At 43.8% G+C, this 15,035-nt stretch overlaps 1 pseudogene; it reads left to right on the top strand.

Annotated features, from left to right (window-relative positions):
- Window positions 1-4,457: 4,457 nt before the first annotated feature.
- LOC127448023 (zona pellucida sperm-binding protein 4-like) lies at window positions 4,458-12,209 on the top strand (annotated as a pseudogene).
- Window positions 12,210-15,035: the final 2,826 nt, after the last annotated feature.

Genomic DNA, 15,035 nt, shown 5'->3' with positions numbered 1-15,035 from the left:
GTGGAGAGGGACAGCCGCCCTTCCAACCTCTCCTGCAGGAAGGAAAGCACTAATCCAACTGCGCATCTCTGGGGGTCTTCACGTCGGGAAGAACACTACTTAGTGAACAGACGCCACTTAAAGGCATACAGGTGCCTCGTAGAGGGGGCCCTAGCCTGAGTGATCGTGTCTACCACCATGGGTGATAGGCTGCTTAAATCTTCCACGTCTCGTCCAGGGGCCAGACATGGAGATTCCAGAGATCTGGTTGCGGGTGCCAGATGGTGCCCCATCCCTGAGAAAGAAGGTCCTTCCTCAGAGGAATTTGTCGGGGGGGGGGCTGTCGTGAGGAGCATGAGGTCTGAGAACCACGTCTGGGTGGGCCAGTAGTGTGCTACCAGGATGACCTGCTTCTCATCCTCCCTGACCTTGCACATGGTCGGTGCAAGTAGGCTCACTGGGGAAACGCATATTTGCGAAATCTAGGGGGCCAGCTGTGTGCCAGCACATCTATACAGAGAGGTGCCTCAGTCAAGGCATACCAGAGCGGGCAGTGGGAGGATTCTTGGGAGGCGAACAGGTCTACCTGTGCATGCCTGAATCGACTCCAAATTAGCTGGACCACCTGAGGGTGGAGTCTCCACTCTCCCCTGAGGGTAACCTGCCATGACAGCGCATCCGCTGCAGTGTTGAGGTCGCCCGGGATGTGACTTGAGGTGCTGCTGACTCCAGAGGAGGAGATGGCGGGCGAGTTGTGACATACAATGAGAGCGCAGACCACCTTGGCAGTTGATAATCCTACCGTTGCCGTGTTGTCTGTCTGAACTAACACGTGCTTGCCCTGGATCAACGGCCGAAACCTCTGCAGGGCGAGCAGAATTGCCAACAACTCGATGCAGTTGATGTGCCAATGCAGTCGCGGGCCCGTCCACAAGCTGGCAGCTGTGTGACCATTGCAAACAGCGCCCCAGCCCATTTTGGAGGCATCCATCATGACCACGACGCGCCTGGAGACCAGTTCTAGGGGAACACCTGCCCGTAGAAATGAGAGGTCGGTCCAAGGGCTGAAAAGACGGTGACAGACCGGCGTGATGACCACGCGATGTGTCCCACGGCACCATGCCCATCTCGGGACTCGAGTCTGAAGCCAGTGCTGAAGCGGTCTCATATGCATCAACCCGAGCAGGGAGGCCACCACCGAGGATGCCATATGCCCCAGGAGCCTCTGAAAAAGTTTCAGTGGAACCGCTGTTTTCTGTTTGAACGCCTTCAAATAAACCAACACCGACTGGGCACGCTCATTCGTGAGGCGTGCTGTCAAAGAGACTGAGTCCAACTCCAAACTGAGAAAAGAGATGCTCTGAACCGGGAGGAGCTTGCTCTTTTCCCAGTTAACCCGAAGCCCTAAGAACTGCTGGGCAAAGTCCTCGACGGTGTCGCCAAAAAGGCCAGCCTGGGAAATGGGGGCAGCAAGGAACCCGTGTCTTGTCGGCCTCGCCCATCTCGACCAGGTTGAGCCAAAGGTGGCGCTCCTGGACCACTAGTGTGGCCATCGTCCGCCCGAGAGACCGCACTGTGACCTTCGTTGCTCGGAGAGCGAGGTCGGTCGCCGAGTGCAGTTCCTGCATCAAATCTGGGGCAGAATTACCCTCATGCAGTTCTTTCAATGCCTTGGCTTGGTGGACCTGCAGGAGAGCCATGGTGTGCAGGGCAGAGGCAGCTTGTCCAGCAGCGCTGTAGGCTTTAGCCGTCAGGGACGGTGTGAGCTTACAGGGCTTGCACGGGAGCTTAGGGCGTCCGCACCAGGTGACGCTCGCGGCCGCCCGGGAAAGCAAGTCTGTCATTTCGGCATCGGCCTGTGACTGGGCAATCGTCCCCGAAGGGGGAAGCCCAGCTGAGGCTTTTGCGTCCGACTGGACAAGCCCGCTCTCCGATGCTGCGCTCAAGAGCTCATCAGCTTCGTGGGCTCTGAACAAGAAGCCAGACTCACCGTGAGATGAGCCGGCAAACTCATCCAGAAGCCCGATTGGGGCAGATGAGCATGCTGGGGAATGGGAGGTCCGCGGGGGGATACCCGGCGGAGACGATCCCATTGGGGTCCCCAAATCGCCCCCAGTGCTAGCCGCGCTGGCCTCATACCCGTAGGTATCTGTCAAATTGGGAGCCCAATTTCTTACGAAAGCAAGCCGCGACCACAACGTTGCCATGGTCATGTTCTCGCAATGAGAACATGAACCATACGCAAACGCTGCCTCCATGTGGGTCACGTCCAGACATGAAAGACAGTGATAAGGACCATCCGAAGTTGAGAGATAATGACCGCAACCAGGAATAACACACAATCGGAAAGGCATCTTTAAAAAGACGTGTCTTTAAAAAGACGTTCCGTGTGTGCCGATCTTTTAGAGAAATATATACTCTTTTAGAGGAAAAAGCTCTTTCAGAAAATATACACTCTTGTTTTTCTGCCGAAGCGCCCAGGGGCGTTCTCTGCAGTGCACCAGTGCAGAGGAGGGAGAAGCCGCTGAAATGCGCCGTCGGATCCAGCAGAGGTAAATGAACAGTAGGATTCAGCTCAATGAGCATGACCGTTCGGCTCCAAAGAGAAAATCTGAATGAGTGGTTGCATACCAGCTCGTTTATACCCGTATGTCCGAGGGAGTGGCATGCAAATACCACTCGCCAATTTTCATTGGCCTTTTATCAAAGCCCAGAGGTGTCTCGGGCTCCCAAGAGTGACCCCTAGTGTCATTACATCGACACAATGTCGAGTGAGTGACAGATAGGGAACAATAACTTTAAATGCATCACTGTGCATGCATTAAGATTAAGATTAATAATATTTTGCGAGATAATCTATCATATAAATTTATGAACAAGCACTCATCATTAAGTTAATTTGCTAACACTGACAAACTGTGATACAATTTCTCATGTGTTGCTTGAAATGTAGCATATCACCCAGTACTCATTACTTCTGCTCTCTCTTGATTGTCTCCTCTCTATTTTGGGCTCCAACAGTTTCTCTAGTAAGTAAGGTAATGTCACATTTAGGCAAAAATCTAATTTGAACCATTTCCACCCTGTCAAGACTATTGACCTATTCACTTTGCTTCTCATTTCACTTGTTTAATTGATGCAAAACTTTCTCACATATGATCACACTGTTCATATAAGGTTATATAAGTCCAGACCTCCTCTTTCATTCATTATTGTCAGGCCCCCTTTCTGTTTTTACCTGCTGTGCATTGGAGTTGAAATTAATGTGTGAATGGCACTACCATATTTACTTTTTGTTCTTTGGTTATGGGAGGTCAAGTTTGAATTAGGTTTGATTTTTTTCTTTTTTTTTTTTTTCTTTTATTAAAAAGTAAAAGGACAAGGAAGGAAGAGAAAGTTAGCAATTTAAAAAAAAAAAATTCACAAATGCAATTTTCACAGGGCCTACAGGTCAAGCATGCAGTAGTGCTTCTGACTTTTGAACATTACTTTGTGTAGTGAGGGTAAAACATTTTAATCAATCACTGAACAAATTGAACCTATGACCTCTGAGTTCTGCTGTTGCTAATTTCGTATTTTGCACAAGTGAGACAATGTGGAATCTTTATTAGTGTGAGATGTGTGATATTTTATTAATGCATGTGATAATTATGGTTAATGCATTAATTGTATTTTGCATGCTTGATTTAGCCACTTGTCATATAGTCCACTTAAAGGTGTTGTAAGTGTTATTTTGGAATACCGCACATAAATTGTCCCTACGACCTGACAGATATCACTAAAATAGAAGTCACACTTGTCTTTGTGACTGCTGTAGGCTCTGTAAACAGCAATAAAGAGTCTTTGGGAGCAGCCCACCTAAGGCTAATCAGAATACTTAGAAAATTGCTTTTTCAGTGTTCAATTTTGGTAACATGTCTAAAGGCAAGGTTTTAGAGAAGGGTGTGTAACTGAAAGGATCAGATGATAAAATTCATTGGCTAAGTCTGTCTTCACATCTGTTATGCAGTTTTTTTCATCTGTAAGCTCTAATCACACTAATTTCATGCTACAAAGTGTCAGTTTCTGTACCATCTTCAAACAGCATATTGAAGAAAATAATATCCAAGTATTAAGAAAAAAAACTTGGCTCTTTCTGAAATCAAAACAAAGCAAAGACAGTTGGGAATACCTTTTGAGGAAGGAGCAAAAGCTGTGTTCGCTAGGCTAAGCTATGTTCACATACCACGATATTACAAAAAAATATCTTAAGCAACATATGAGAAGTTGAGTTGCTGAATTAGCACAAAGTTTGAGAATGAAACCGTTTCATAAAAAATGAATGTAGCCTACATGACCAGCTGAAACATCTTGACTTATCACGGCTGGGTGCTAATTGGTGGTAAACAGCGGAGGAGGAACAATCTAAGAAGGCTAATTATCAACCTTTAAAGGCAGCTGTTTGATAGCACTCAGTAGTTGTGTTCAATTCTAGAACAATGGTAGCACTTTGGAGTTTCTTGGGATTTATGGTATGTTATACCACCAGTAGCTTGTGTGGTGCATATCAATTGGCACAAAATCAGTTAGCTTTTCAATGGCCTGGGCAGCAATCTCAAGCTCCTATAAGTTTTGGGGCCAAGCAGCCACCACCTCAGGCAGACCCTATTCAGAAGTGTAACATAGATTTTGAAAAGGTGCAGTGTGGAGAGCCTAGCATTACTTCTGCAAATTACGAAGCTATAAACTGTTGTTTTGATGGACAACAGTGCTATTATAGGAAAGCAGGTAAGTCTTAAATGTTGCTATTGTCATTATTTCCTGTCTCTACTTGTAGATGGGACACTCACACTTTCTTGCTAGTGATGGTCCAGTGTACAAGAGATGGGCAATTTGTAATTGTGGTGCTAAGAGATTCAACTCTTCCAAGTCTAAACTTGGACTCCCCTCTTCTGGAAGGAAGCGATCCTCCTTGTGGTCCTGTTGGCATCACTGCAGCTTTTGCCATTTACCAGTTCCCTGTCACTGCTTGTGGCACCACAATGATGGTTAGTATGTGAAACCTAACAATCCTATTGTCTTTAAGATACTGCACCCTCCTTTAGTCCTAAAAGGGGGAAAAATTACTGAGTGCAAGTTTTACTCCTAAAGAAGTGAATTGTAATTTTGAAATGCATGTATAAAGTCATGACCTCTCTCATGAGATAAGGACTCTAGTCATATCAGTAACCTTATAAAAGGTGTTTTATTCTACATGGGAGAGGGGTGCTCTCATGGGGGCTGCCAATTTTGAGTCGCAGCTGTCTTGTTATTGGGCACTTTCACTCATGGTTTATTGTGAATAGTGAAATTCTACAATGGTGTCTGTAACTGAGCAATTGATTTTGAATGCTGCATCCACCTTAAACAAAAATCTATTTTTGTGGACTAATAGGGGGGAAATGCTAAATTCTGAATGTTAGAGAGGAAGAAAAATTAAGACTTGACAAAGTGGTCAAGGATGTCTCCCCTTTCATTTTAAGTTACTTTTGTGTCACTTATCTTAACTGTATTAAAACTGTGTGTGTGTGTGTGTGTGTGTGTGTGTGTGTGTGTGTGTGTGTGTGTGTACATCTCTACTGCCTTTACCAGCAGTAAAATGAGCTCATTTTGAATGTCCTTTTCAACAAACCCATTCCTTCCCATTATTGTCAAACAATTTGTTGCAGTATTACAGGGGTTTAGAAAGATGGCAGAAGTACCCATTGCAGCACCTTATAATGTTCTCCTAAATTATTTGTAATGGGTCTTACATTTGTGGAGGGGGGTCATTGTGACCTATTGCATGATAGGGTAGACCTATTTATTAACATGGTACCTGTTCAAATTTGTAAAAAAAAAAAGAGAATACTGCATGTGCACACACCCTGTTTTGAGTACATGTAATATATGGGAAATGTTTTAATTTACAGTGCTGTGGAAGAGGTTTTTTTTACTTATTTATATATCAAACTTTTTTTTTTTTCAAAAAGCTAACAATAAAGGCAATCTGAGTAAACACAAAATATAGTTAAATTACTGATGCAAAAATGTTTTCCAATACCAACTAGGCCTGCATGGAAAAAGTATTTGCTGCCTTAGTTACTAAATCTCCAAATTTATGAAACTATATTCGTAATGGGGTTCAGCTGGACTAGACACACCCAGGCCTGATTACTGTCTATCCTGTTCAATCAAATCAACACCTCAGAACTTTAAGCAGCATGAAGTTGGCTAAAATGTTTCACCCGGTAGCACACTATGCCAGAGTTGAAGGAAATTCCATAAATGAGGGGGAAAAAGGTTATTGAAATACATTAGTCTAGGAAGGGTTACAAAGCTATTTCAAATGCTTTAGGACTCCAAAGGACCACAGTGAGAGCCATTATCTCCAAATGGAGAACACTTGGCATAGTAGTGAAACTTCCCAGAAGCCAACCTTCCAAAATTCTTCCAAGAACACAGCGACGATTTATCCAGCAAGTCACAAAAGATCCAAGGACAATATCCAATGAACTTTAGGCCTCCCTTGCATTGGACTCAAGATGGCGCCGAGTATGGCGGCTGCGTTGCGAGCTCCGACACATGGCAGTGTTTTGTTTTGTTCACAATTCTTGTTTTTTTTGTCTTGGATGTTGTCTGCCTTATTGTCTATGACAGACAAACACTTTTGGACATTTGTTCAGCAATTTCACACTGTAAACTGGACTTCAATTTCCTCAATGCCGACCCGCAGTTTACAAACACGCAAGCGGAGCCCTTTGTTTGGGCTGCACGGCCACGGAAACGCAAGAGGAAAAGGGGAAACTGAGCCGGCGTTCTCATTAGAGTAAGACGCCGCGCAAATCGACCCCGCTACCCAGTATTCTACTGGCAAATGTTCAGTCTCTGGATAACAAGCTCTGCGAGCTGAAAGCGCGGATCTCTTTCCAATGAGAGATGAGGGACTGCTGCATTATCTGCCTTACAGAAACTTGGATGTCTGCGGAGATTCCAGACTCAGCCATTGAACCCGCGGGGTTCTCCGTGCACAGAGCGGACAGAGGGAAAGACCTCTCAGGTAAAAGCAGAGGTGGTGGTGTATGTTTTATGATCAACAAATCCTGGTGTGATCAGAGGAACGTACAGTCTATCAAGTCTTCTCTCCTGATTTGGAATTTCTCATGCTTCTGTGTCGACCATTCTGGCTACCGAGGGAATTCACAGTGGTCATTATCACTTCTGTGTACATCCTGCCACAAGCCGACACAGACCGGGCACTCAAGGAACTGTATGGGAGTATAAGTGAGCAGGAAACCGCGCACCCTGAGGCTGCGTTCATTGTGGCCGGGGACTTTAATAAAACCAGTTTCAAATCAGTCGCACCAAAATACCACCAGCACATTAGTTTCAACACATGAGGGGAGCGGGTTTTGGACCATTGCTACTCTCCCTTCCGGGATGGCTACAAATCCCTCCCCCGCCCACCATTTGGCAAATCGGACCACTTACAGGCAGAAATTGAAACAAGAAGCACTCGCCCTCAGAACGATCCAGTGCTGGTCGGACCAATCATACTCTGTGCTACAAGACTGTTTTGATCACATGGACTGGGAAATGTTCCGGTCCGCCTCGATGACGACATCAAGGTTTACACTAATAGCGTAATGTGTTTCATCAAAAAGTGCATGGAGGACGTAGTTCTGACCAGAACAATATGGATCTATCCAAACCAGAAGCCATGGATAAATAGCGACGTTTGCGCGGCACTTAATGTGCGGACCTCCGCTTTCAGTTCCGGGAACACGGAGGAGCATAAACAAGCCAGTTATGCCCTCTGAAAAATCAGAACAGCAAAGTGCCAGTACAGGAGCAAGATTGAAGGACAGTTTAACACCACCAACTCTAGAAGCATTTGGCAGGGAATTAACGTCATCACGGACTTTAAAGGGAATAAAAACTCCGCCATGAACACTGCTGCCTCTCTCCCGGATGAGCTAAATACATTTTATGCTCGTTTTGAGGGAAATAACACCGCCCTCGTGGAGAGAGCTCTCGCGGCCGAAGCTACAGAGGTTAATTCACTCTCCGTCTCTGTAGCGGATGTAACCTGATCCTTCCGACTGGTGAATATCCGCAAAGCTGCGTGCGCGAACCAGCTGGCTGGTGTTTTTACAGACATTTTCAACCTTTCCCTCTCTTTGTCTGTAGTCCCCACATGCTTTAAAACATCCACCATTGTGCCTATTCCAAAGCAATCAAAAATAACTTGCTTAAATGACTGGCATCCTGTTGCTCTGACCCCCATCATCAGCAAATGCTTTGAGGACTAATCAGAGATTACATCTGCTCTGTGCTGCCTCTCTCTCTGGACCCATTGCAGTTTGCTTACCGCAACAACCGCTCCACTGATGATGCCATTGCATCTACACTACACACTGCTCTCTCCCACCTGGAAAAAAAGGAACACTTATGTGAGAATGCTGTTTGTAGACTACAGCTCAGCATTCAACACCATAGTGCCATCCAAGCTAGATGAGAAACTCCAGGCTCTGGGCTTAAACAGCTTGCTGTGCAGCTGGATCCTGGACTTCATGTCAAGCAGATGCCAGGTGGTTAGAATAGGCAGCAACATCTCCTCATCACTGACCCTCAACACTGGAGCCCCACAGGGCTGTGTTCTCGGCCCACTCCTGTATTCCCTGTACACACATGACTGTGTGGCAACACATAGCTCCAATGCCATCATTAAGTTTGCTGATGACACGATGGTGGTAGGTCTGATCACTGACAATGAAACAGCCTACAGAGAGGAGGTGCACACTCTGACACACTGGTGTCAGGAGCACAACCTCTCCCTCAATGCCAGTAAGACAAAGGAGCTTGTGGTGGACTTCAGAAGAAAAGACAGAGAACACAGTCCCATCACCATCAATGGAGCACCAGTGGAGAGAGTCAGCAGCTTCAAGTTCCTGGGTGTCCACATCACTGAGGAACTCACATGGTCCATCCACACTGAAGTCGTTGTGAAGAAGGCTCATCAGCGCCTCTTCTTCCTGAGACGGCTGAGGAAGTTTGGAATGAACCGCCACATCCTCACACGGTTCTACACCTGCACTGTAGAGCACATCCTGACTGGCTGCATCTCTGCCTGGTATGGCAATAGCACAGCCCACAACCGCAAAGCACTGCAAAGGGTGGTGCGAACTGCCAGACACATCATCAGAGGTGAGCTTCCCTCCCTCCAGGAAATATATACAAGGCGGTGTGTGAAAAAAGCTCGGCGGATCATCAGAGACTCCAGCCACCAGGGCCATGGGCTGTTCTCACTGCTACCATCAGGCAGGCGATATCGCAGCATCAGGACCCGCACCAGCCGACTCCATGATAGCTTCTTCCCCCAAGCAATCAGACTTTTGATCTCCCACGATCAAATACATCAGCACTGCACTTTATTACTCTTATATCTCACACCGGACTGTCATAAATTATATTATTATTATATATATATTCTCTCTTAACAACGTACTATCAACCGACAGCCTGAATGTCAATACAGTACAATACAGCCTACTGTACATTCTATATATACTTTTTATTGAATGTGTATCTATATTGTGCGTATTGTATACTGTACAGTGTATGTTATTATTTGTATATTGTTGTGTGTAATTATGTGTATATTAGACTTTAAATTGTGTTGTGTTAATTTGATGTTATTGTAAATTGGTTTAAGTCTCATCACTGTCACGACTGCTATATTGATCAGAACTGCACCCAAGAATTTCACACACCATTGCACTTCTGTATATGGCTGTGTGACAATAAATGTGATTTGATTTTGATTTGATCAATAAGAATCACTGTTCATGACTCCACTATCAGAAAGACACTGGCCAAAAATGCTATCCATGGAAGAGTGGCGAGGCAAAAACCATACACTAAGGCTCGTCTGAATTTTGCCAAAACACACCTTGATGATCCTCAAACCTTTTGGGAGAATGTTCTGTTGACTGATGTGTCGAAAGTGGAATTGTTTGGAAGAGTGGGGTCCTGTTACATCTGGCGTAAATCAAACACAGAATTCCACAAAAAGAACATCATACCTATGGTCAAGCATGTTGGTGGTAGTGTGATGGTGTGGGAATGCATTGCTGCTTTAGGGCCAGGGTGACTTGCAATAATTGAGGGACAAATGAATTTTGCTCTCTACCAGAAAATCCTAAAGGAGAACTTCCAGTCATCAGTCCATGAGTTGAAGCTCAAGCGCAACCAGATTATGCAGAAAGACAATGATCCAAAGAATAGGAGTAAGTCCACCTCTGAATGGCTCAAAAGAAGCAAAATGAAAATTTTGGAGTAGCCTAGTCAATGTCCTGACTTGAACCCGATTGAGATGCTGTAGCAGGACCTTAAACGGGCAGTTCATGCTCAAAAACCCTCCAATATGGCTGAACTAAAGTAGTTCTGCAAAGAAGAGTGAGCCAAAATTCCACCACAGCATTGTGAAAGACTGATCTCCAGTTATTGGAAGCATTTGGTTGCAGTTGTTGCTGCTAAGGTGGCACAGCCATCTATTAAGTTTAATGGGGCAATTAGTTTTTCACACGGGTGATATAGGTGTTGGATAATTATTTTTTTCAATAAAAAAAAATATATATTTGTTTGAAAACTATTTCGTTTTTATTCAGGTTGCCTTTTGTTTTATGTTATAGGTTTTTTGAAGATATAAAAGAATTTAGTATGAAAAATACTCAGAAGAAATCAGGAAGAGGGCAAATACTTTTTTCACAGGATCGTAGGTTAAATTTGATAGATCTATAAAAAACTATTTAAAGCTGTATAACATCCAGAAAGTCTATATTTGAACAATCTCGACTGGTTTTTCCCATATGGGTCAAAATGTACCCGTTAAGACAATGGAAGGAACCATTTGTTTCATCCTATTTTTCTTCTTAATTTGCAAAAAAGTTGTTTAGTTTGATGGTCTTGACCAAGTCCCAACGTTTGGTTCCAGTACCTAAAACTATGCTGGATTTATAACGTATTTGCCTGTCTTGTGTCAAATAACCCTAAAACAATAAATTCCCTTGTTCTTGTCCAAACCTAATTTGTATCATAGTCAGCATCCATCTGCAGGGAGACAATCTAGTTTATGAGAACAGAATGACTTCTTCCTATGAAGTAGGTCTTGGACCGCTTGGCTCGATCACAAGAGACAGTTATTATGAGTGATTAATGCCTTTTGAATTTTTAGTCTTTGGTTCGGGTCTTATGCTAATTTGTACACCTTCGCTTGGACTCCTCTTCCAGTGTAGATTTTCTGGCAGTAGTGTTGAAGCACTGGTTGTTGAAGTCAACACAGTTCCTCCACCACCTCCTGTAGCTGCTCCAGGCCCCTTGAGAGTGGAGCTTAGACTGGCTAATGGGCAGTGTTTTGCCAAGGGATGTGTGAAAGGTAATGCCCCATAATCCCCCATTCATCAAGCAATCCTTTTTAACTGGGCTAGACCTGAATGTGTCTCTAACTTGTACAGAAGATCAACCATACTCCTCATACTATAGTAAAGCAGAGTATCCTGTGACAAAAGTCCTGCGGGAGCCAGTCTATGTTGAAGTCCACATTTTGGAGAGGACTGACCCCAACTTTGTACTAATTCTGGGTCGCTGCTGGGCAACTTCTAACCCTGATCCTGTGAGCCTGCCCCAGTGGGATCTTCTTGTGAATGGGTAATTGCTAATGTGACCTATTTGTCACATATCTGCCATCTCCTGCACCTTGTTTTTAACCATTTATTGGTGTGCAGGTGTCCTCATCAGGATGACTGTTACCTGACCACCTGAGTTCTAGTGGATCAGTCTTCAGGTCTGTAGTTTCCAACCCATTACAAACGGTTCACAATTAAGATGTTCACATTTGTGGACCCCACATCTATGGCTCCAGTGATGCAGATGGTAACATTGACACTTCTGCACGTGAAACCTTATCTTGTGTTGGGCTTTTTCCTTGTGCCTAAACTGTCCTGTTTCTAGGTTTTTATTCACTGCAGTACATCAGTTTGCACTCCATCTGCAGCAGACTCTTGTGTTCATAGTTGCAGCAGGAAAAGTGAGTGCAACTTTGCCACTAAATACTTGTGGCATTCTTGAGCACCCTTTTCTGACTTCTATCTTTTACAGGGAGAGATGCTGGGACAGCAGAGGAAGATGCTCATATTCTTGTCTCCAGTAGAAAAATTATCCTCCGTACCTAAGATTCTAGTAGTTTTAGTATTAAACTAAATTCTGAAATGTATCTGTGTGTCATTGTGTTACTTCTGAATCATGCCTGAATCTCAGCTGTGGAATTGTAGTTTTTCTTGCTTGCCTGGCTGATTGGTATAAAGTGACTTTATTGTCCCTGAAGGGAAATATGTCTTGGACTAAGGTGTGAACATTTACACAATAACTTTTCTTTCCCCTTCCAGTCATGAAAAAAACAAATGGCACAATAATTACCCCCCCCCCCCCCCCACCCCCCCCCCCCCCAAATAAAGGTTAAGGTATTGTCCAAAGGGTGTGGGCATTAAATATGGGCTCTGCTTTCTTTAAACTAAACTGTACATGCACTGTGGGATGTTAAGCTATTTTGTATCCCTATCATTACATTTCTACAAGATCTGAACTTTTCTAACATATGCCTTGTTAATAGATGTTAGTGTAGTTTTATTTAGAAGGATTGGAACGTGATAAATACTTGCGAGAGAGTCACCCCTCCCCCTCCCCCTCCCTCTCCCTCTATGACCTTAACTCTTTAACTTTGTTCCATGGAGTTATTGTATCAGTTTTTGTGCTACAAGGTGTTTTGAAGAAATGTAACCAAAAATTGCACATGGACACTGCAGAAGCAATGCCTAATTGTGGCTGTGAAGGTGCTCTTCTGAATCTTGCCAGTTACTGTACAATGAGCTATGCTGGCTCTACACATCAGTTTAAGATGTATTGCTTCAGATACTGTAGTTTAAATCTGTTTCTTTCTGCCATCCTCATCACATCCATGAGGACCTTGATAACTTTGTGAAACCAACAGTGCTAAAACTAAAGCACCAGTATGCACAATCACAGTGAATAAATAGATAATTCCCTCTCAAGCTAATTAAGCACAGCAATATCAAATGGCTAATTATAACATTACATTGACAATAAGCAAATGGGAATTGTTCACAGTATTGTTAACAGATTGGGATGCCTTCTGTAGAATCCTGTGATTGAATAGAGGCAGAGTTTTGAACCGTTTCACTGGGCCATTACAACCTTATTACTAAGAATGCATCGGTGTAGTCGGGGCCATATGCACGTATACGCCGTATGCTTGCTTTTTTTTCCCAGGGCTGTTTGCGTTTAATGACTTTTAAGGATCAGTGTTTGCATACACCCTCGGTATACCCACTTGTTTTACTGCTTCAGAAGTCCATAATCTACTGTCGTGTTAGTTTCCCTTTAACTGTATTGGATACTATTGCAATAGCATGGAGATTCTTTATAGCATGGAGATTCTTTATTGTAACTGTGCATTATCACTTGAATTCTACCGTTCCCCGCCCCTGACAACCACTGTCACTGCCATCGTGAGTGGAGAGAGTCACCCTCATGCTGAAGCTGTAGCAGGTAAAATTAACAAAATATGCCAAACGTCCTGTAAAATAAGGAATCGTCCCGTAATTAAGGGGAAAAATTGCTTCCGTATGAAATCCATACGCGATGCCGTTTGTCTTGTATTTTAGCATCACACGCCCAAACTGCTGAGAATGTTTCACAAATCAAGAGTAATGGACCTGAAACACACACCTTTCATATGAGTTGTGTGAGATATCGGATGTTGCTTTACACTTGACAGAAATGGATGAGGGAAAGATCAGTGACAATCAGTGGACGTCTTCTGTCGTGTTTTCTGTCAGAAGCTAAATAATTTTGTCAACATCATATAGCATTTGAGTGCATGTTAATCGTTTCCCACCATTGGGATTTTAAAACACCAGTAAACGCACCTTTTCATGACATGCCATTACATTTTATTGTATATGTCAGAGCTCATTCTGGAAGAGAGAGAGAGGTAAGAAAAACTGCATTGATTCAAAATAAAATTACAGCAGTACAGGTTTAGTTAAAACACTTAACATGATTTTCTTACATTTCCCTTATGATAAACACTTTACTGCCAAAACATTGACACTAATCCAATGAGAAATACACTATTTTCATGTTAAGCCTTTTCTCTCCCTTTCTCTCTTCTTCCTGGTCATTGTACTAAAGCGTTTTTCATTTTAAGTTTAGCAGGAGACGTTCAGACTGAACGCGTTTTTGCATTCATCCGCGCTGTTTTTCAATGTTAAACAGCGTCTCGTGCAGGAACACCTGTAACTATGGGTCATTCCTACAATTCTTTGACATTTAAGTCCCCATTACAAGTTTGTGTGGAATTTATATTATTTAATTTCACCCGATTACAATTCTGATAGGCTTGTTAAAAAGAATAAAGACTTTTTTATAATGTTACATAATTCTGTGGTAAAGACGCTGGCTATCACCCCTAGAGTTCACTAGTTCGAATCCCAGGGCATGCTGAGTGACTCCAGCCAGGCCTCCTAAGCAACCAAATTGGCCCAGTTGCTAGGGAGGGTAGAGTCACATGAGGTAACCTCCTCGTGGTCGCTATAATGTGGTTCATTCTCAGTGGGGCGCGTGGTGAGTTGAGCATGGATGCCACGATGGATGGCGTGAAGCCTCCACATGCGCTATGCCTCCGTGGCAACACGCTCAACAAGCCACATGATAAGATGCGCAGGCTGACGGTCTCAGATGGGATTCGTCCTCCACCACCCAGATTGAGGCAAATCACTACACGACCACGAGGACTTAAAAAGCGCATTGGGAATTGGGCATTCCAAATTGGGTGAAAAAGGAAAAAAAAAAGTTACATTTTAAATAATTGAAATCCTTTTCTATTGCACTGTGTCACTTCCTTATGTCCCAAAAACTGCACGTCAAACATCTTTGACAAAAATAAATGCTAAATCGTTGGATTTCTATTTTTTTTGTTC

This window comes from Myxocyprinus asiaticus, chromosome 11, assembly GCF_019703515.2.
Source record: "Myxocyprinus asiaticus isolate MX2 ecotype Aquarium Trade chromosome 11, UBuf_Myxa_2, whole genome shotgun sequence".
NCBI lineage: Eukaryota > Metazoa > Chordata > Actinopteri > Cypriniformes > Catostomidae > Myxocyprinus > Myxocyprinus asiaticus.
The sequence above is the reverse complement of the archived record's forward strand: the minus strand, read 5'-3'. Positions and strand labels throughout refer to the sequence as shown.